The sequence below is a fragment of the Ipomoea nil genome, unplaced genomic scaffold, assembly GCF_001879475.1.
Source record: "Ipomoea nil cultivar Tokyo-kokei standard unplaced genomic scaffold, Asagao_1.1 scaffold2662, whole genome shotgun sequence".
Taxonomy (NCBI): Eukaryota; Viridiplantae; Streptophyta; class Magnoliopsida; order Solanales; family Convolvulaceae; genus Ipomoea; species Ipomoea nil.
This window is the reverse complement of record NW_017619090.1, coordinates 1304519-1325210: the sequence shown is the minus strand read 5'-3', so window position 1 is coordinate 1325210 and position 20692 is coordinate 1304519. Positions and strand designations below refer to the sequence as shown.

The 20692-nt window shown below is 48.1% G+C and overlaps 1 long non-coding RNA gene across 1 annotated transcript; it reads left to right on the top strand.

Moving 5' to 3' along the window:
• Window positions 1-3298: 3298 nt before the first annotated feature.
• LOC109154942 lies at window positions 3299-17652 on the top strand. The gene is made up of 3 exons (XR_002049824.1): window positions 3299-3339; window positions 3545-3613; window positions 17556-17652. It is a non-coding gene; the product is annotated as an uncharacterized LOC109154942 (long non-coding RNA).
• The last annotated feature ends 3040 nt before the right edge of the window (window positions 17653-20692 follow it).

Sequence of the window (20692 nt, the reverse complement as noted above, 5' to 3'; positions counted from 1 at the left end):
TCTGGGCCAAGCAGAAACAACTTCCAATTTTGTAGGGTCAGTCTTCAGCCCTTCTTTTGAAATAATGTGGCCCAGGTACTCTACTTGGGTTTGGCCAAATGAACACTTGCTTAATTTAGCCAACAACTGGTGGGATTTCATGATCTGTAATACTTCCCTCAAATGTTGCCAATGGTCTTCCCAGGTGGCACTGTAAACCAAAATGTCATCAAAGAAAACCAGGACTGATTTTCTTAGCAAAGGCTGGAAAACCTGATTCATCAAGGCCTGAAAGGTGGCTGGTGCATTGGTCAAGACAAATGGCATTACCTTGAACTCATAGAGTTCCTGATGAGTTCTATAAGCTGTTTTATACTCTTCTCCTTGCCTCATTCTAACCTGGTGGTATCCTGATCTTAAATCGAGTTTAGAAAAACAGCCTGCCCCAGCTAACTCTGAAAACAAATCCTCCACCAGTGGGATAGGGAATTTGTTCTTGATGGTCAGGTTGTTGAGAGCCCTATAATCTATGCAGAATTTCCAAATGTTGTCCTTTTTTGGGACCAAGAGAACAGGTGAGGCAAAACTTGATGAGTTAGGAGTGATTACACCAGCATTCAACGTTTCATTTACCATTTTTTCTATTGCATTCTTCTGGTCATAGGAGTACCTGTAGGGCCCAACATTGACAGGTTTTACTCCTGGGATTAAGGGAATGGAGTGGTCAAGAGCTCTTGATGGGGGAAGGGCTATGGGTTCTGCAAAGACTTCCTGGAATTCTTGTGTATGAGGGTAAGTTTTGGATGTAGGGTCTGGTTAGGTAGTGAATTTAGCTGGGGATGTATGGTGTTTATGGCTGATGGTTCACACTGCACCAAAAACCCTTTAACTCCCCTCTTCTGCCACTTCTGCACTTGCTTATCAGTAGGTGCACTTAACACAATTGTCTTAGTTAAACCCTTCAAGCAAATTTTCCTCCCCTCTTTGTAGAATGAGAGGCTAGGGCGTCTGGTATGCAACTGTATAGGGGCATACTGGTCCACCCAGTCCATTCCCAACACCATGTCACACCCTCCTAACCTTAGCAGCTTGAAGTCCCTTGTGAATTCCTCTCCTTGGATCTCCCAACTTAACCCCAGACAAACTTCATCACACCTCACTTGCTCACCATTAGCCACAGTTACTGTTAGTGGGGGGGGGGGGGTGCTTTCACAGGTTTCCTTCTCAATTGACAAAGCAATTTAGGGTCCAGGAAACTGTGAGTACTTCCACTGTCCACCAATATGACCACTTGTTGCCTTTGTACAAACCCTAATAATTTGATTGTGTTCATTCCCTCCCCTCCCGCCACAGCACAGAGGGAGACCTCAGCTTCTGTATTGTATGTCTCCTTTTCTGTTTGTTCTAGTAAGTCTTGTGTCTCATAGCCCTCATCCTCTTCTATTAAGTGAAAGGTAGGACCCTTGCATTTGTGTCCTGACTGCCAATTTTCAAAGCACTTAAAGCATCTTCTCTGCTCTCTCAGCTGTGCTTTAAACTTAGACATATCTGGTGCAGGTGAGTTTGAGGATTGGGTTGAAAGGGTGGTCTTATGGCTATGGAGTGAAGAGGTTGGTTCAACAGGGTGAGTGGGGTAAGTTTTGGGTGGTGGAGGTGATCTAGGGTTCTATGTGCTTTATCTTCTAGGCTCATTGACCTTAAGACTTTTATCAAATTGTTTGGCATACCAGATGGCATCCCCCAAGGTGTCTGGCTTGGCTGTTCTTACAAAGCACCTGAGATTGGGTTTCAGTCTGGCTATAAAATTCTCCTTGAAATAAGCCTCATTCAAACAAGGATGCCCCAACAGCAGTTGGCTCCTGAATTCCTCCTATTTCTCAGTAAAGTCCTCAACAGAACCCCATTGTTTTAAGGCTGTAAATTCCTCTATCAAGGACCCTCACTCCCCTCAAATCGTTTGCAGATTGCTTCTGCAAAATGGTGCCACTGAAATCCCTGTCCTAGTTCCCTCACATAACCTTCATACCAGATCTCCACTTTCCCAGATAAATTCACAAAGAGTAAGTTCATAATTTCGTTCCTAGGAATGTGAGAAAACATAAAGAATCTATCACATCGACCAATCCAATTCCTAGGGTGTTCATAATCGAATGCAGGGAAGTCAGCCAAGAAATCCACTTGTTGGCGTTGTCCTTCCAGTCCCAACCTTCTTGGAGTTCCCTTCAAGCACTTCGACCGGATCCTCCTCCAAAGTTGGATCGGCTGGTGCCTTGTCAGCTCGTCCGCCTGGGTCCCTACTGGAGTCCCCCGGAATGGGTGGTGGCGCAGGACCTTCCTGGGCGACGCCCTGCACCGAGGACTGGCCTGGTGATCTCTCCATCAATGGTGGGGCTGGCCTATTCAGTCTTAGAATGGTCAGGATCTCTTCTCTGAAACTGCCCAACTGCTCATTCAGTTGTTCAGTGGAAGCCTGAGATTGAGCTGCGACCAATCCCTTGAGCTCAGCCATCTGTGTTTCCATCCTTCGCATCCGATCCTCCATGATCACGGGCTCTGATACCAAATGTAATGGACTTCACAGTTTGATAGAAAAAAAATGTAGCAGCGAAGAAGGGAAAGAATTGGGGATTAGGGTTTGAGAAGAAAGAGGGAAAGGAAATAGAATTTTACTCCAAAATCAACATAACATTAGTTGTTCTCCTCAGGCTAGTATATAGTGCACACTGCACTCCACTACTCCATCAATTACACAACTACTCTAACAAACTAGAAGGAAAACAAAATGGAAATAATCAGCTAAGCAGCCTAAAGGCAATACGACGTCGTTGGATAGTCTGTACGTAACAACCAACCAACGCGCACGGAACGACGTCGTCCGATGGACCTCAACCACTTCCAACTACCAGTGATCCTACGACGTCGTTTTGTGTCTGATTCTGCATTCCAGAATCAGGTTTCTCTTCCACTTATTTCTTTTTACTTTGCTCAATCCTTTCCTGCTTCTTCTTATCCCTTTTACCCCCCATGGCTGTTAAAGATTATTGAAGAGGCTGCTCATTAATTATCAAGATTCTGCAGTGTTTTTCCAGTAAGCTTTAATGATGCTTTTGAGTGTGGTAAAATTGAAGGTAGAAAATTAGTATTCTTTCAATAACAGAAACAAAGAATTATTGGAAATACATCAGTAGAAATGAGAATAGAAAACATTAATAATTTTGCTTTATTTTTGTGTTTTTTTTTCTATCACAGCATGCTATCAGCTCGAGCTGGCAGTCTCCGGATGAAATTGATGGGTGCCGAAGGCAACTTGCTCCTGAATTTCATTCTGCTTCTACTTCTGAACCACTCAAACTTCCTAAGGTTATCTTTTTGTTATTAAGAAATGATGAAGTTCATTCGCACTTCACTTTCAACCCAACATCCATTATTATTTTACATATTAAGGTTTGTGAGACTTATAAACAACTAACGTTTGAACTCAAAATATATTCGTGAATTAATATATATATATATATATATATATATATATATATATGTATGTATATATATATATATATATATGCAGTGTGAAGAAAGCCATGCGGGTTCGACTTCAGGAGCTCAGCAAGATTGTGCAAAAACTCTTGATCGTAAGGTGATCGTTTGACTACATATCGAGACCTGTGAGTGTAGAGGAGGTCCGCAAAGTGGTTTTCGCAATGCATCCTGACAAGTCCCCAGGGGCGGATGGCTTTGGGCCGGGGTTCTACCAGCATTTCTGTTCTACTGTAGGTGGGGAGGTGACTCGGTTCTGCCGACAGTTTATGGATACAGCAAAACTGCCGCCGAAAGCAAATGAAACTTTCATAGTATTGATCCCAAAGAAGCCAGTGCCAGATTCGATGAAGGATTTACGCCCTATCGCTTTGTGCAACGTTTTATACAAGATAGCGGCAAAGGTTTGTGCGAACAGGCTAAAACCTTTGCTGGACAAGGTTATATCGAGAACACAAAGTGCGTTTGTGCCCAGGAGGTTGATTACAGATAATATAATGCTAGCATACGAAACACATCATTACTTGAAGCGGAAAACACAAGGGCGGGATGGGGTGGCGACCCTAAAGATAGACATGAGCAAGGCATACGATAGGGTCGAATGGCGTTTTTTGCGGGCGGCGATGTTGAAGTTAGGCTTTAGTAATAAATGGGTGGACATTATAATGGAGACAGTATGTGGTGTGCAGTACCATATACTATATGAGCAGAGATAGTTAGGGCCCATTGTACCGGGACGGGGTCTACGACAAGGAGAGCCGTTATCGCCATACCTGTTTCTAATGGTGGTGGAGGGGTTGAGTGCTTTAATAGACAACCGTATGGGGCGGGGATTGTTGCATGGGGTCCGTTTAGCTAGGGGCACCGCCAATCTCCCATCTTCTGTTCGCGGATGCTTGTTTCATCATTTTACGTGCTAACACGGAGGAAAGTACAAACATGAAAGGGATCCGGGATTTGTATGCAGGGGCTTTAGTCCAGCTGGTCAACTATGATAAGTCTCTTGTGTGTTTCAGTAACAATACTGATCAAGCTAGTAGGACTGCAGTGGTAAATGTTCTTGGCGTGAACCAGGGGATACCTCGGGGAGGTATCTAGGGTTGCCTTCGTTAGTAGGGAGGAGCAAGAAGGCTGATGGATATATTGGACTCGGAACGAACCGACCCGGAGAGACGGACCCAAGTCGCCGCGCCCCAAAATGCTTCAGCCCAACCCCTTGGGCCGTGGTAGGGTCGGCCCAAGCAGCTCGGCTATGGGCCGAGCCCAGCCACTGACGAGCCCGGCAGACCCGAGCTCGTCACCATGGACCTCGGCTACTGCCGGGTCGGTCCATGGTGGACTCGGCTAGGCCGAACTCGGTACATAACCAGCTCGGCCATGTCGAGTCGCCTTGCTTTGGACACGGTCCCGGAGGGGACGCGGTTAAAGCGGGCCGATCTAACCACCCCCGGTTTTGGGGGTGCGGTTGGGGGTTTTGGTTGATATAAAAGCCCCCATCTTGTCCTAACAAGGACACTTCATTCCTAAACTACTACTTTATAGCTATTATTATCCTAATCAAACCTTGTAATAGCTTATTAGCGGTATTTAATACAATTGACGGTCCCTGCGACCTTACGATATTCTTGCGTTACATTTATTTATTCCATATTACGTTCTTATCCGGGTTTAATAATTCGGGCCACCCCGGGTGAATTAAATCCATCATTGGTGCTCTTGTTGAGAGCTGCTGTACCAGCTCAAGCGTGTTCAATATTCAGTCGTCTATCGCGACCAGCTACCATGACAAGATCGAGATCCAACTCTCGCCACTCCAACGGTTCCCGCGGCACTCAGCTCGTCGCAACCGGGAACGGCCCCAACGGGGCCCCCAGCATCCAACCGGCCGCCTCCGCCAGGTCGGGGGTAGATCTGAGGTATCAGCTCACCAACCACAGTAGCGGTGGTGCACCACCCCTTGCCGCCCCCGCTCCAGCTCGCGCTTTCCTCCAGGAGGGGTTGGCGGTCTCCGAACAAGCCTCCACAGCGCTGGCACGTGTCGCGACGGGCCTCCGAGCAGAGGAACAAGCCGACCTGGGTGCCACCTGAGGGGCGCTGGCGCCACCTCCACCTCCACCTCTCTACAGGGGGCGCAGCGGGCCGAGCACCCGGCCACCCCAGGCACACGCCACACAGGGGGAAGAGACCGTCAGCACGGCGACGATGGAAGGGCACCAACCCAAACTAAGCCCGCCCTGGAGAGGTTGGGCGATCGTGTGTCGGCTCGGGACAGGCTGAGTTCGAGGCCAGCCGCCAATGAGCTACCAGCGGCAGAATCGTGCTCCCGTAGGCCGCCACGGCAAGCATCGGGCACCCGGAGGTCGCTAAGCCACGGACCCCGAGCCCGGCCGCAACAAGAGGTGGGCTCGCGTAGGTCACCAGATCGTGGGACCCGAGCTCCACCATGGCACGGGCAGGCCTCCCGGGTAGAACGAACAGGGGAGACGAATGGTAGAGTACCGAGCTCCCATCGGGACGAGGTCAAACAGCTACGGAGGAGGATGAACGAGCTCTAGAAGAAGATCGACGAGAGAGACGGGTCCCCGAGCCCCAAGATGTACTGTCCACCCCGTTCGTGGGTGCTATCATGGAGGAACCCTTGCCCAAGAATTTCCGTTTCCCCACCATCAAGGCGTACTCGGGGACCACAGACCCGCGATCCCACCTCACTAGGTCCAGGGCCGCCATGATGAACACCGGGGCTACCGACGCCATCCTATGCAGGGGGTTCTTTGCCACTCTGGACGGACAGGCACATGACTGGTTCGGGTTCCTCCGGTGGGGGGGGGGGGTCCATCTCTACCTTCACGAACCTCACTAAACCTCGGGGAGGTGACACAAGTTCCACGTGAGAAGAAGTTGAAGAGGGAACCCATCACCTTCAGCGATGACGACCTGCCAGACGGTCCCCTCCCCCACTGGGATGCCTTGGTGATCAAGCTGGACGTCAACAACGTGGTGGTACACCAGGTGCTCGTAGACATGAGCAGATCGGTAAATGTCATATACTACGACACATTCACCCAGCTCGGCCTCCCTAGAGACCAGCTGGAGCAGGTTAGGACCCCCTTGTCCGGGTTCACGGGGGACTCGATCGAGACGGAGGGATCGATTAGCTTGGAAGTGGAGATAGGCACCTCGCCCCACCTCAAGAAGTGGAAAGTCGAGTTCGTGGTTGTAAAAATCAGTTGCGCCCACAACATGATACTCGGCCGACCTACCCTGAAGAACCTCAGGTGCGTGATTTCCATGGAGCACCTGTGCCTCAAGTTTCCAACACCAATCGGGGTCGGGACCGCTCGAGGGAACTAGAGAGTGAGTCGCAGCTGCTACCTACGAGCATATCGCCAGATGGGCAAGAAGGACCTCCGGGTCCACACCATAGCCGAGAAAGCATTACGAGGGGAGGTAGGTCGGCCCCGAGCCGAGCCCATAGTCGAGTCGGAGGAAGTCGTCTTGGATCTCAGCCGCCCCGATCGGGTCGTTAAGGTAGGGGTTGGCCTCCCGGATGAGCTCCGAGCTCGCATTATCGACACGATTCGAAGTTACAAGGAGATCTTCACATGGGGCCTCAGCCGCGAGGTGATCACACACAAACTGGCCGTGGACGCGGGGTCAAGCCAGTCCAACAACGCAAGTGGTAACTCTCCGCCGACAGGAGAGAGTTCGTGAAGAAAGAGGTCGACACCCTCTTGGAGATAGGTCATATCAGGGAGGTCCTATACCCCACCTGGTTAGCAAACGTGGTCTTCGCCCCAAAGCCGCCCACCTGGTGGATGTGCGTGGACTACACTGACCTCAACAAGGCCTGTCCTATGGACCCCTTCCCACTCCCCAACATCGACCAGCTGGTGGATGAGACAGCAGGTTGTGCCCTCATGAGCTTCCTAAACACGTTCAGAGGGTACCACCATATCTTCATGGAGGAGGCCGACGAGGAGAAGATAGCTTTCACCACCCCGGAAGGGGTCTACTGTTACAAGGTCATGGCCTTTGGGCTGAAAAATTCAGGTGCCACCTACACCCGAATGGTAACCAAGGTGTTCAAACAAGTCCTCGGTCGCAACCTGCAGGCTTATGTCGACGACATGATCGTGAAGAGCACCGAAGCCAACCTGCATACAGACGACCTAGCTGAGGTATTTTCAATTATGCAGCGTTTCGATTTGCAACTGAACCCCAAGAAGTGCACTTTTGAGGTCCACGGGGGGAAGTTCTTGGGGTACATGGTTTCCAAGAAGGGCATAGAGCTCAACCCCGACAAAGTTAAAGCTATCCTGGACATGGAGCCCCCAAGGTGTCTCCGGGAAGTCCAACGCCTTAATGGGCGGCTAGCAGCCCTCGGTCGTTTCCTCTCGAGATCGGCCGAAAGATCTCTACCATTTTTTGGAGTACTCAAGAAGACCAAGGGGTTCGAGTGGTCCTAGGAGTGCCAAAGGGCTTTCGAGGACCTCAAAACGTATCTGATGTCGCTCCCCCCTAGCCAAGCCCGTTAAGGGGGAGGTCTTATATTTGTACCTCGATATCTCCCAGGCTGCGGTCAGTTCCGTGCTGGTCCGGGACGATGACGGGGTCCAACGGCCCGTGTACTACACGAGCCGAGCTCTACAGCGGGCGGAAATCAGGTACACACCTGTAGAGAAGGCCCTCTTTGCAGTAGACATCATCACAAAGAAGCTCAGCCACTACTTCCAGGCCCACCCCGTTCACGTCCTCACCAACCAGCCCCTAGATGCGGTACTGAGGGCCTCGGGGTCGGCCAGCAGGTTGGTCAAGTGGGCCATGTGGCTAAGCCAGTACGACATCCAATTTCAAACTCGTCCAACCATCAAGGAGCATGCACTAGCCGACTTCATAGTCGAGTGCACCGCCCGGGAGGCCACCGAGCAGGCCCGAGACGAAGACGAGGAGTGGTTGACCCTTTCTATGGACGGAGCTTCGGGACCAAAAGGCTGCGGGGGAGGGGTTGTCCTCATCACACCCGAGGGGTTCAGAGCCTACTATGCCCTCCGTTTCGCCTTCAAGATATCGAACAACGACGCCGAGTACGAGACACTCCTCGGAGGGCTCCGGCTAGCACTAAACATGAGGGTCGAGAAACTCAAAATCTGGTGCGACTCTAGGCTAGTGGTGGGCCCGGTCATGGGAGAGTTCGAGGCAAGTGACGAGAAGATGAAGAGGTACAGGGATGTGGTACTCCAGCTCTTAGGCCAACTAATTAACTATGAAGTCCTACAGGTACCCCGGGATCAAAACACGGATGCCGACATGTTGCCCAAACTCAGCCAAGGAGCCCCGGGGCACATCTCCAAAATTGCCCGAGTTGAAGATTTTAGAAGGTCAAGTCTAGAGGCCTACCCAGTCCTACCTATACAAGGCCGACCCCCCTGTTGGTTGGACTACCTTAAGGAGTACAAGCAAAAAGGTACGCTACCTCCTGATGAGGTCGACGCCAAGCTAGTGAAGTGGCGTGCCCCCACATATGTTATCATGGGGGACACGCTCTATAAAAGGTCGTACAACGGCGCCCTGCTCCGCTGCTTGTACCCGGACGAAGCCAGGTCGGTCATGGAAGAAATCCAAGAAGGGACCTGCTCCGCCACCAGGGCGCCTTCACGATGGCTTGCCGAGCCATCTTGCAGGGGTACTTTTGGCTGAGTATAGCCAAAGAATGTGCCGACTACGCTAGGAGCTGCGAGACATACCAGCACTTTCAGGTCGGCCTCGGCTGACCCGCCACGAACTACACCCCGATCAGCTCCGTCATCCCCTTCTCTAGGTGGGGGGTGGACATAGTAGGGGCTCTACCTATGGGGTCGGGCAAAAGAAAGTACCTCATAGTGGCTGTCGATTACTTTACCAAATGGGTAGAGGCGAAGCTGCTGGCAAACATCACAAGTGCCCGTTGCAAACAGTTTGTCTATCAAGACATTTTGTGGCGTTTTGGGGTCCCGACGCAACTCATCACTGACAACGGACGCCAATTCGAAGGGCAGGAGTTTGAAAGATTCTGTGCCGAGTGGCGCATCAACCATAGCCGAGTGGCCGTATGCTATCCACAAGCCAATGGGCAGGTGGAGAATGCCAACCGCACCATAGTGAATGGCCTAAAGAAGAAACTTGAATCCGCAGGGGGAGCATGGGTGGAAGAGCTCGACGCCATCCTATGAGCCTATCGCACCACCCCCAGGAGGGCCACGGGGGAAACACCGTTTTCCTTAGCCTACGGTTTTGAAGCCCGAGCCCTTGCAGAGGCGGTTATACCTTCCCGTCGAGAAGAAAAATATGACCACGACGCCAACGAGGAGCACCATAGGGCCGACCTCCACCTGGTGGACGACAGAAGAGAGGCAGCCTCCATCCGAGCTGAAAATTACCAGAGAGGCAGGCCAAGTTCTATCACGACAGACGAGTACAACCCCGTTAGTTAGGAAGCAGATTATGTACTCAGGAGGAGAGAGGCGAGCCAACCCCAAGCCGGAGGAAAGTTCTCCGCGAATTGGGAGGGCCCCTATATTGTGGTAGTGGTGGTCCGTCCGGGCAGCTACAAACTCAAGAACCCCAAAGGAAAGGTGATACCTAGAGTTTGGAACTCGGAGCATTTGCTGAGGTACTACCAGTGATCTACCATGGACAGACCCATTATGACCATCTCATCTCCTTTTTTCAAATAATGTCACAGGAGACGGCAGGCTCCCTCCGTTGCTATACACATAATAAAGTTTTGTATTACGGAACATTTTTTCTCATTCACTCCTCAAGAAGGGAGGCAGTTTTTTACCCGACATCCCCAGTCATACCCTAGGGGGAACGAGGCCCGACCTCCCGTACCGACCCCGACGGAGGAGCCCCGTGGTCTAGTCTCACGAGACTATATCGTCGCGGTTAGCATACCCTAAGGGGGCACGAGGCTTGACCTCGCGTACCAACCCCGACGGAGGAGCCCCCCGGCCTAAGTTCCAAAGGACTCGGTCCGAACGGCTATAAAAAAAAAAAAAAAAATTCTAAAACGCCTCGGCCACGGCCGAGGCCCGCCAACTCAGCCACGGCCGAGACCTAGCAAATCGGCCGCGGCCAAGGCCCAGCAACTCGGCCACTGCCGAGGCGACACGTCTCGGCAGTAGCCGAGATCCCGCGTCTCGGCAGTAGCCGAGGCCCGCGCTGTGCCACGGCCCCAAGTTTGTGTTCTGGTCACCCAAGATGTTCTCTTGTGAAAGCATAGAAGCAATAAAGGCGAGATTTTAAGAAATTTTAACAAAGGAAAGGGAAGAGTTCGTACAAGACAGATAAGTTCAATACAAAGTCAAAGAAGCGTGGAGTTTGTATAGGCAAAGAGTTCAGAAAAAACAGACAAGCTCCGTACAAAACCAAAATAAGCGTAGAATTTGCATATAAGTGCGACAAAAAGAAAACAATCCCGAGCTAGCCATTCAAGTCGGGGGCATCATGGGCGACCTCGTGGACAGTCATCCCCTCGACATAAGTGTCCAAGCTAGCATGGACATTCTCCGTGGATGCAGAGATGGCACCCGTAAGAGGGGTCTGGCTCACGAGCAAGGCATCCAATCCCCCCAATGCATCCGCATAGCTGGAAGCCACACCCCCACCGATAGCACGAGTAGATGCGCCCGCCCCAGCAGAAGGACCAACCGCGGAGCCTTCGGGCAGGGGAAGATAACCTGGCAAGCCCCTCGCTACAGGATCAAAAGAGGGGTCATGTTGCTTCAAGATAGCATAAATGTCCTGCTGCATTGTGTACTCACCCACATCATAAGCAGTCATCCCCTCCTCCTTGATGCGACTCTTCCCCTCCTCCTAGGCAAGCCACTCATCTATAAGCTCCTGCCACCGGCCCCGGGCGTACGGCATAGCATCCAAAGTGAACGAGTGGGATCGCTGGTAAGCCGGTACCACACGGCCCATCTCCTCAATCAGTCTATCAGCCTCAAGACGATGAGCTTCCTTCTCCTGGTCCAACAACTAGGTGAGCTCAGTGACCCGCCCCTCGAGAGTCCCATTGCGCGCCCGGAGCGCCTCATGGCTCCCGCAAAGGGAGGTGCAGTGGAGAACAACCTGCCAATCCGAAAAGAAAAAACACAAGTTAGCAATAACATGTGAAATATAAAGTCGCGCCCCTGAGAGGAGAGACATAAATATACCCCTCTTCGAGGGGAACACAAAACATGCTCACCTCCATCAAGTGATTGTACATGATACCCTCGTCAGCGATGACCGGCCCGCGGGAGGAGATCAAGTCCTGGAGCAACTCGCGGAGGCGTGAGAGATCTCCTGGCCCCGACCAACGGGGGGAGGGGGGGGGGGGACAAGAGGTGCTCGCGGCAAGACGGGAGACACGGGGATCACCGGCGCGCTAGTAGAGCGAGTACGTACCGCAGCAGCAATTGAGCGGGAGGTGCCCGCCCTACCCCCTTCGGCGGCTCTGTGGCGCTTCCTCTCCTGGTATCTCGCCACCCGATCGGCCATCAAGGGAGGGTCTCCTGCAAACAACCATCCAAAATGTCCGATCAAAACACAAAGTGATGTTACGAGGATACGGGAAAGAACCTAGAGTGATGGAAACCGACCTCTCGATGTAACCATGGTAAGCTCAAGCTCAGACTCGGGCAGGACCTCGGGTGCAGAAGTCGGCCCGGCCGAGGCCGAGCTGGGAGACTCGTCCCGATCTCGCAGCAGGAACTCGAAGGCCAAGTCATCCGAGTTTTCACCTCCGGATGGCGAGTCCACGGAAATAGGCTCGGGCTCGTCCGCGGGGGGACCCGGTAAGGGGGGAGGGAGCGGGGCACCCCGGGCGAAGCCCAAACCCGCCAAGCTCTCCTCGCTCACCATCGGGGTGATATAGATGGTTGGGCCACCCTGTCGAAAAATTCGGACGTTTTCTAGCAAAGCGGTCCCTTTCCTAGGGGTAACATGCTTCCGGAACCGGGAACTCCAAGGAGATATGAAGGGAAACTCGGGTCCCACGGAGATATACACAAACTTGGGTTTCCACACGTGATTGGAAGAGCTGAGATCCTAGAAGGTTTTCATATGGGGGCGGGCCGAGAAAGACACCCACCCCTTGCTTGAACGACCCGTGGAATTCGTGGCTTGGAAAAGGTAGTTGAAGAGGTCAAGATAGGGCATTATGCGCACCTCTCTACACCTAAGGAGGAAGGCCAATAGCACACAATGCGAGTTCGGGACTAATTGTCCCGGGGCAATCTCGTAGTAGTTGAGGAGAAACACGACAAAGGGGTGGAGCGGGAAAAGTAACCCATACGAAAGAGAAGGGACGTGCACCCCAAAGAGGCCGACCCGCGGGGGAGGGGGGGCAGTCACGTTGTCATCCAAGGTGGGCGCTACCACCTCGATGCCGGCCCCACTAGCGCACGGGTCTTGTCGAGTTGGTAAGGCGAAAGACGGGCCATAGTGGTCCTCGGGATGTGCAGGTCGAGGTCGGTATCCTCGACCTCGACCTTGCGCGGGCTCGTGGCCGCCGATTCGTCCCCGAGATCCTCGGACCCCTTGGGGAGGACGGGAAACTCATTCTCGAGCGGGATCAATGTGTCCGGAGAGTGGGAGTCGTCCATGTCGATTTCACCCTCGTCAATGGAGTCCAAAACACCAAGATCAAAACTAATAGACATGCAAGCAAGACAAAGGAGGGATCGCGGTAGGGACCCCTCGGCCGAGCTCTTCGAAAAAAAAAAAACTTATGCAACTCGGACGCTAGGAAGAAGGAGAGGAAGAAGAAACGACTAACCAGACTCGGGATGAAACTTGGAGACTCGGAGGAAGGCTTGTGACTTGATGTTATCACATCTGTGCTTGTTTTTATAGTTATTTTGAATCATCTCGGTAATTAAGTTCTTTAATTTTTCTTATTTAATACACGTTTTCATTACTATTCTCATTAGGATATGATTTTACACTGGTTTTGAATGTTTTACGGTGTTTGTTAGTGTTTTTGAACCATTTTAGGTCAAAGATATGAGCAAGGGGAGTTCAAGGATGAGTTTGGAGCAATTTTGGACAAGTTCGAGGCCCTGAGGACTCGACGCGTTGAGCCAAAGTTTCAACGCGTCGAAAATTTCCAGAAAGCCAAAAAGTCGAGATCAGCAGGTCTCGACGCGTCGAGCGCAAATCAACACAGCAACACTGAAAAGAAAGGGACGACAAACATTACAAAATAAAGCAGTGATGGTTTGCAATTTAAATCAAAAAGGGAAACTTCCAATTCCAAAGCTAAAAGCCTTCAAATTTCAATACAAAGTAGGTTGCATTATTTTCCAAATTACATGACACGCCAATTTCCTTAATTAATTAGGAAAATTCCTATTTTGTTCCAACTTTGTACCTACTATAAAATCCCACCTTCCTCAATCCTACTAAAAAGTATGGTAGTTTAGAGTAAATAATTAGAATAGATAATTTACAATTCATAGTTTAGAATTCAGAGATTCTTGGAGACAAAAAGGAGATAAATCAAGAGCCACAAGTTGTCTTGAAAAGCAAGAAGAAGACTAGGGAGATTTGGGAAAATCGTCTGGTTAATTCTTGTACTCTTTTGATGATTTGCTATGTATAATTTAGACATGCTTGGTTAAATTCTTTAGAGATTCTTGGGTAAAAGTGTTTATGAACCTATGTGCCTGAGCTCTCAGTTTCTTTAATATATTATTATTAGGGTTTAATACTTGTGTTGCAATCGTGATAATATTGTTTGATGCTTGTAATTAATGGCAATAGTTACTAGCTTCATAGCCATGTTTGTGTCACTAATGGGAGTTGGGGCATAAATTAGGGCACACACGATTGCACCTAATGGTTGGACCTTGGGAAAACGGAATTTATTAGGGGAATCTTATTCTAGATTGTTGCGCATCAAGAGATGGTAGTAATTGGGAATAATTGAATGCTGATCTTCAATCTTATCGGGTGTTTAAGCCACGGGAGTGGAAATTCACTAGGGGTAGAAATTACGGGAGTAATTCAGTTCCACTTTGCATTCCCATACAAGTCTTAATTCCAAACTAAATATTTCAAACGTTAATTGGCACTAGGTGATTAAATACTTGAATCCCATGAATCTCATCTTCTCTCTTATTATTTTCAAAATCCTGAACCTCTGTTTTATTTTATGCCAATCAATCATCTAAGTAATTGTTAGGATTAGCTCTAATGAATAAGTTAGTAACTAGTGCTTGATACAACCATTTCCCTGTGGATCGATAACTCGTACTCTGAGAATTATTTGTTTGCAAATATACTACGCATCATGACTCTAGGAGGAGCTTGAGAGATCCTTGGTGCATGTGGTGGTATAGTGAGATGGCCGAAATATGGGGAGAATGAGGGGTTTAAATAGGGGATAGATGATGGAAAAGAGGGGGAAGGGGAAGAATTGACCAAAAGTTCAAATTTGAAAAGGTATATGGGGAAGAGGAAAAGGTGATGGGGATGGGAGGAAGATTTGATGGATATGATGGGTGAGATTCTCAAGATTTTATAAGGAGGGAAATGCATGTTAATAGGGATTCTACCATATCTGGGGAGGATTTTTCGGAAGGGAAATTCTATCCGCGATAAAGATTTTATTTAGAGGAGGTCGGCTAATTATCGACTCGGGGCAACCGCGTAGGAGTCGGGTCTGCCCAAGCAGCTCGGCTAATGGCCGAGGCCAGCCACGGACGAGCCCAGTAGACCCGAGCTCGTCACCGTGGACCTCGGCTACTGCCTGGTCGGACCATGGTGGACTCAGCTAGGCCGAGCTCGGTACATAACCAGCTCGACCATGCCGAGTCGCCTTGCTTTGGACGCAGTCCCGGAGGGGACGCGGTCAAAACGGGCCGATCTCACCACCCCCCGTTTTGGGGGTGCGGTTGGGGGTTTTGGTTGATATAAAAGCCCCCATCTTGTCCTAACAAGGATACTTCATTCTAAACTACTACTTTATAGCTATTATTGTCCTAATCAAGCCTTGTAATAGCTTATTAGCGGTATTTAATACAATTTACGGTCCCTGCTACCTTACGATATCCTTGCGTTACATTTATTTATTCCATATTACGTTCTTATCCGGGTTTAATAATTCGGGCCATCCCGGGTTAATTAAATCCATCAAAGGCAATTTTGGGTTTTCTAAAAGAACGTATTCTCGCTCGGGTGCGGGGGTGGAATACAAGATTTTTGACAAGGGCTGGGCGTGAGGTGTTGCTAAAGAATGTACTGCAAACTTTACCAAGTTATGCAATGATGGTTTTTTCTTTGCCTTTAACCTTGTGCAGGGAGATAGAGGTTATTATAAATCAATATTGGTGGACTGGCAAAGTCGCAGGGACTGCGAGGATCCGATGGAAAGCGTGGAGAGCTATGTGTGTGCCAAAATCCAACGGAGGTTTAGGGTTTCGGACCCTAAGGGAGATGAACATAGCACTTTTGGGTAAACAAGCATGGCGGCTGTTAACAAGGCCGGACTCCTTGGTCGCACGGGTTTATAAGAGCAGGTATTACCCAAATTGCCACCTAATGGATGCGGAGGTTGGGAACAATTCTTCGTTTATATGGCGAAGTATTGTTGAGGCGAATGATGCGGTGAAAGGGTGGTATCGGCGTAGTATTGGTGACGGTCGTTCCACTACAATTGGGAAGGATTCGTGGCTTGTGATGGCAGAACATCCATACGTGAGTACCCAGCTGCATGACTCTGTAAGTGAGGCACCAGTGAGTTTGTTGATGAACATGACTGGCACTGCATGGGACCGGGAGTGTATTCTGGATGTTTTCCATGACAGGGATGCAAGCTATATCCTCAATATCCCGGTAAGTTCACGACGCCCTATAGATGCATGGGTTTGGAAGGGGGATTCTAAGGGGGTCTATACTGTGAGGTCTTGTTATAGGATGCTCATAGGGGAGGTGCAAACTGATCGTTCTTGGAATCGGATTTGGCACTTACAGGTACCTCTGAAAGTTCGAGTCTTTGCCTGGCAACTGGCGAAGGAAGTTCTTCCAACAAGGGAGGCTTTAAATCGAAGCAGGTGGCATGTATGGTACTCTGCCATATGTGTGGCAGTGTGGATGAGATGAGTGCACATCTGTTCCGGGATTTCCATCATGCAGGTGCATTATGGACTTTGGTGCAATTGCCGACATTGTCTCAAGACCAGGGCAGTACTGTTGAGTAGTGTTTTGAGCTTTTAATATGCCTGAAAGATGATGTGCTGTCCAAGTTTGCCATGGTTTGTTGGGCTCTGTGGGCAAGTAGGAATGCATCGGTGTGGCGAGGTGAGCAGTTTAGTAGGGGGAGAGTGTTGCGTGATGCGGTGAGCTATTGGGAAAGTTGGAATGCTATGCAGTCGGAGGGCAATGGTTTACAGCTTGTATAGATTGTGCCGGCTACATGGTCTCTGCCGAAGGCCGGCAGGTTGAAACTAAACTGCGATGCGGCTCTAGACTCAGCTAATAACGTAATGGGGATGGGGTGGGTGTTGCGTGATGACGGAGGAAATTACATGGCTGCGAAAAGCTTGCGGGTACAAGGGCAGTTCACGGTGGTGGAGGCTGAGGTTATGTGCATGCGTGAGGCGTTGTCTTAGCTTCGCAATACGGGTATGAGTGACGTAGACGTTGATACTGATTCGCAGTTGTGTTTTAATGCGCTAAGGGCTGATTCTTTTTACTCTGCTTTTGGTTTTTTAATTGATGATGTAAGACAAGTTGCCTCAATGATAAACGGGGTGGAGTATGCATATGTAAAACGATCTGTAAATCGTGCAGCTCATGCTTTAGCTAGAGGTGCCGTTTCTGTGTCAGGTCCCGGGGAGTGGTTAGATGATCCGCCCATCTTTCTGGTTCCGATTCTCGATGATGATTTAATGAATTGAGTTCTGTTTTCTAAAAAAAAAAAATTAAAATTTAGTTTGGTTGGTTTAAACAAATTAAAATTTAGTTTGGTTGAGTATTATTAATTATGAGTTTGGATTACATTTGAATTAATACAGGCATTAAGGAGACTTGCCCAAAATAGGGAGGCAGCAAGGAAAAGCAGACATAGAAAAAAGGCATCATCCATCTGATTATATATTAAATTATTTAGTCATCATGTGATCATTAATACCTAATTATGGAAACAACATATAATTACTGCAGGCATATGTTCAGCAGCTGGAATCATGTATGATGAAGCTCACTCAACTAGAGCAAGAAATACAACGAGCTTGGGCTCAAGTAATCTCCGTCCTTTTATAAAGAGTTTTTTTTTTTTTTTTTTTACAGTGTTAATAATACTCAATATAATTATATATATCATACTGGTTTATTGGGTATATATATAGTATTATCAGTACCAATATTACTAATAGTATTGGTACAATATAATTAAGCATATTGTATTTAGTTATATATGTTATTATTGATTGATTGATGCAAGAGAAAACAACCCTTACTATTATTCCATATTCTTAATTTAATTATCACTTAAATGTGTGTTTAGGGAATTTTTTTTGGTGGAAATTCCATTTTAGGAGGAGAACAAGGCCATCCACTTAGTGCTGTCAATACGGGCTGGCGGGGCGGGGCGGGCCAAAGCCCGGCGGGCCGCGGGCCTAAACGGGGCGGGCTAAAAAAGCCCGCTCCTAAACGGGCTTGGGTTTGATAGGCCCGGACCGGCCCGCGGGCTAGGCGGGCCCCCGCCGAAACCCCTTTTTAAAAAAAAAAAAAAATTGTTCATCAAACATCTAACTAATTAAAATAAATTGATACATAAGTTATAACTCACATAAAACATAATAATCAAACATCAAACTAGTCACAACTACAAAGTCCAAAAATATTACACATAACAATAATTTTAAAGTGCATATTTTATATAAAAATATTTTATATAAAATAAAATATAATATTGGCGGGCAACCCGCGGGCCTGGCGGGCCGCGGACCTAAGCGGGGCGGGCCAAAAAAGTCCGCTCCTAAACGGTCCTCTATTTTCAAAACCCGCCCCCTACCTAAGTAGGGGCGGGGCGGGCCGGCCCGGCGGGCTAAGCCCGTTTTGACGGCTCTACATCCACTTTCTGTGGCCAACATAAGCTCAGGTACAAAATTTCAGCCTCTAGTAACAAATTCAAGTTGCTATGAACAATGGCATCTAATCCATATAATATAATATGATCAATTTCATATATATGATATGGTCTCATAGTTCAATAAATAATACGTAAAAGTGCTTGAATTGTTGATGTGGACCAGCTAACTACTATATGTAGTGTGATGCTACTTCTATTATCATTCCAAATGGGTGATTCGCTTCCATTCTTTGGACAAAAAAGAATATTGAGAAAGGATCGAACCGCTGTGATAAGCTAAGGGATTGAGAAAATATAGAACAAATATTACCTTCTAAAAAATCATGAGTCCATTATTTGCTATTTTTTTGCAATGGTATTATTATTATTATTATTATTTTGGTATAGCCCAAGGTTTCTACTGCCCAACACATTCATAAATGCATATATATACAATACACATGAACATATATGGCAAATTGTTGTACAAAAAAAATGGCAAATTGGTAATTATTAAGGGCAACACAAGCATCCAGCGAGGGCTCCGATTCGGCGTCATGCTTCACCTCGTCCCTGATCCACAAAGAGAATAAATGCTTACCTAAGGAAATTCAAGTAGGGTCGCGGAGATGGACGGCGCACAGGTCATCCACGGTGGTTGCACGGAGGGACAGATCGAAGGAGAAGGTGTTGATCGAGGAAGAGGTCGAAGAGGAGAGTGGAGGAGCAGAGCTTGTTTCCGAGACGGAATGAGAGGGAATCAACATAATATGTTAGACTAAAGTATCACATGCATCATATAATATGTGATAATAGGATCGACTAACCTCCAGCCATAGCTCTTTACACGGTTGAACGATCCGGACTGCTGCAGAGATAACGAGTATTTTGTCTCTCACTTTACTCAGCTCTCTCTAGATGGTGTATGAGGTATGTAATGTGAGCAGTGAGAGGACTAGTGACCTTATATAACCACTGGCCATCATTGTGGTTGATTGTCTTTAGGTCTCCTAAACCCTAACTAGACTCCTAATCATAATGGTAGTCTAGTTGTTAGGTTATTAGTGTTGCACCACATATCAAATACTGAATATTATCATAACTTATCCTAATGTTATAATAATAGTAACGGATAAACGTTACATTCTCCCACTTGGTGCAAGCACTACCACTCAATAACAGAAAAACACCAACCATAGTGATATGTTCTCATTAGCACGAGTAGTATCCATTATGATCAAATGCAAACTGCCATTGAGCACTTAATTAGGAAACAAAACCCAACGAAATAAACCTTATGTTTATTCCAAGTCCCTGAAGTACATTTTCTCATCAATATGAAGCAAATGAATGTGTACACACTTAATTGAGAAAATGTCTGAATGCCAAAGAATTTTATTGAAACTGAATGTATATACAAATCACAAAGCAGATGAAAGTCTCATTTTCTAAACCAGATCCTTGAATTTAACTGAAGGCATGCATTTAGTCAAGGGATCTGCTAACACCAACCCAGTATTAATGTGTTCAAAGAATACAACTTTATTTTTGACACGATTCCTAATTGCTAAGAACTTGATGTCGATGTACTTAATTCGACTCCCACTTTTGTGGTCTTAGCTAGGAAGACTGCAGCTGAGTTGTCACAGTAAACTTTCAATGGCTTAGATATAGAATCCATAATTCTAAGCCCCTAGTTAAAATTCTTTAGCCAAACACCCTATGAAGTTGCCTCGAAACTGGAAACGAAATCGGCTTCCATGGTAAAAGTAGCTATTAAGGACTGTTTAACACTTCTCCATGAGATAGCCCCACTGGCCACAATAAAGACGCACCCTGATGTTGATTTTTGAGAATCAACACAGCCAGCAAAGTCCGCGTCTGAATAACCGACAAGATCTAAATTGTCCGTCTGCCTAAACCCAAGCTTGTAACCTTTGGTTCATCTTAGATACCTTAGAACCCTCTTTACAGCTCTCCAAAAGTCTAACCCTTAGCTATGGGAGCAACATTAGATGAACAATTTTGCACATGAAATCTCTCTAAAACTTTGTTTATATAGGTTTCTTGAGATAAACC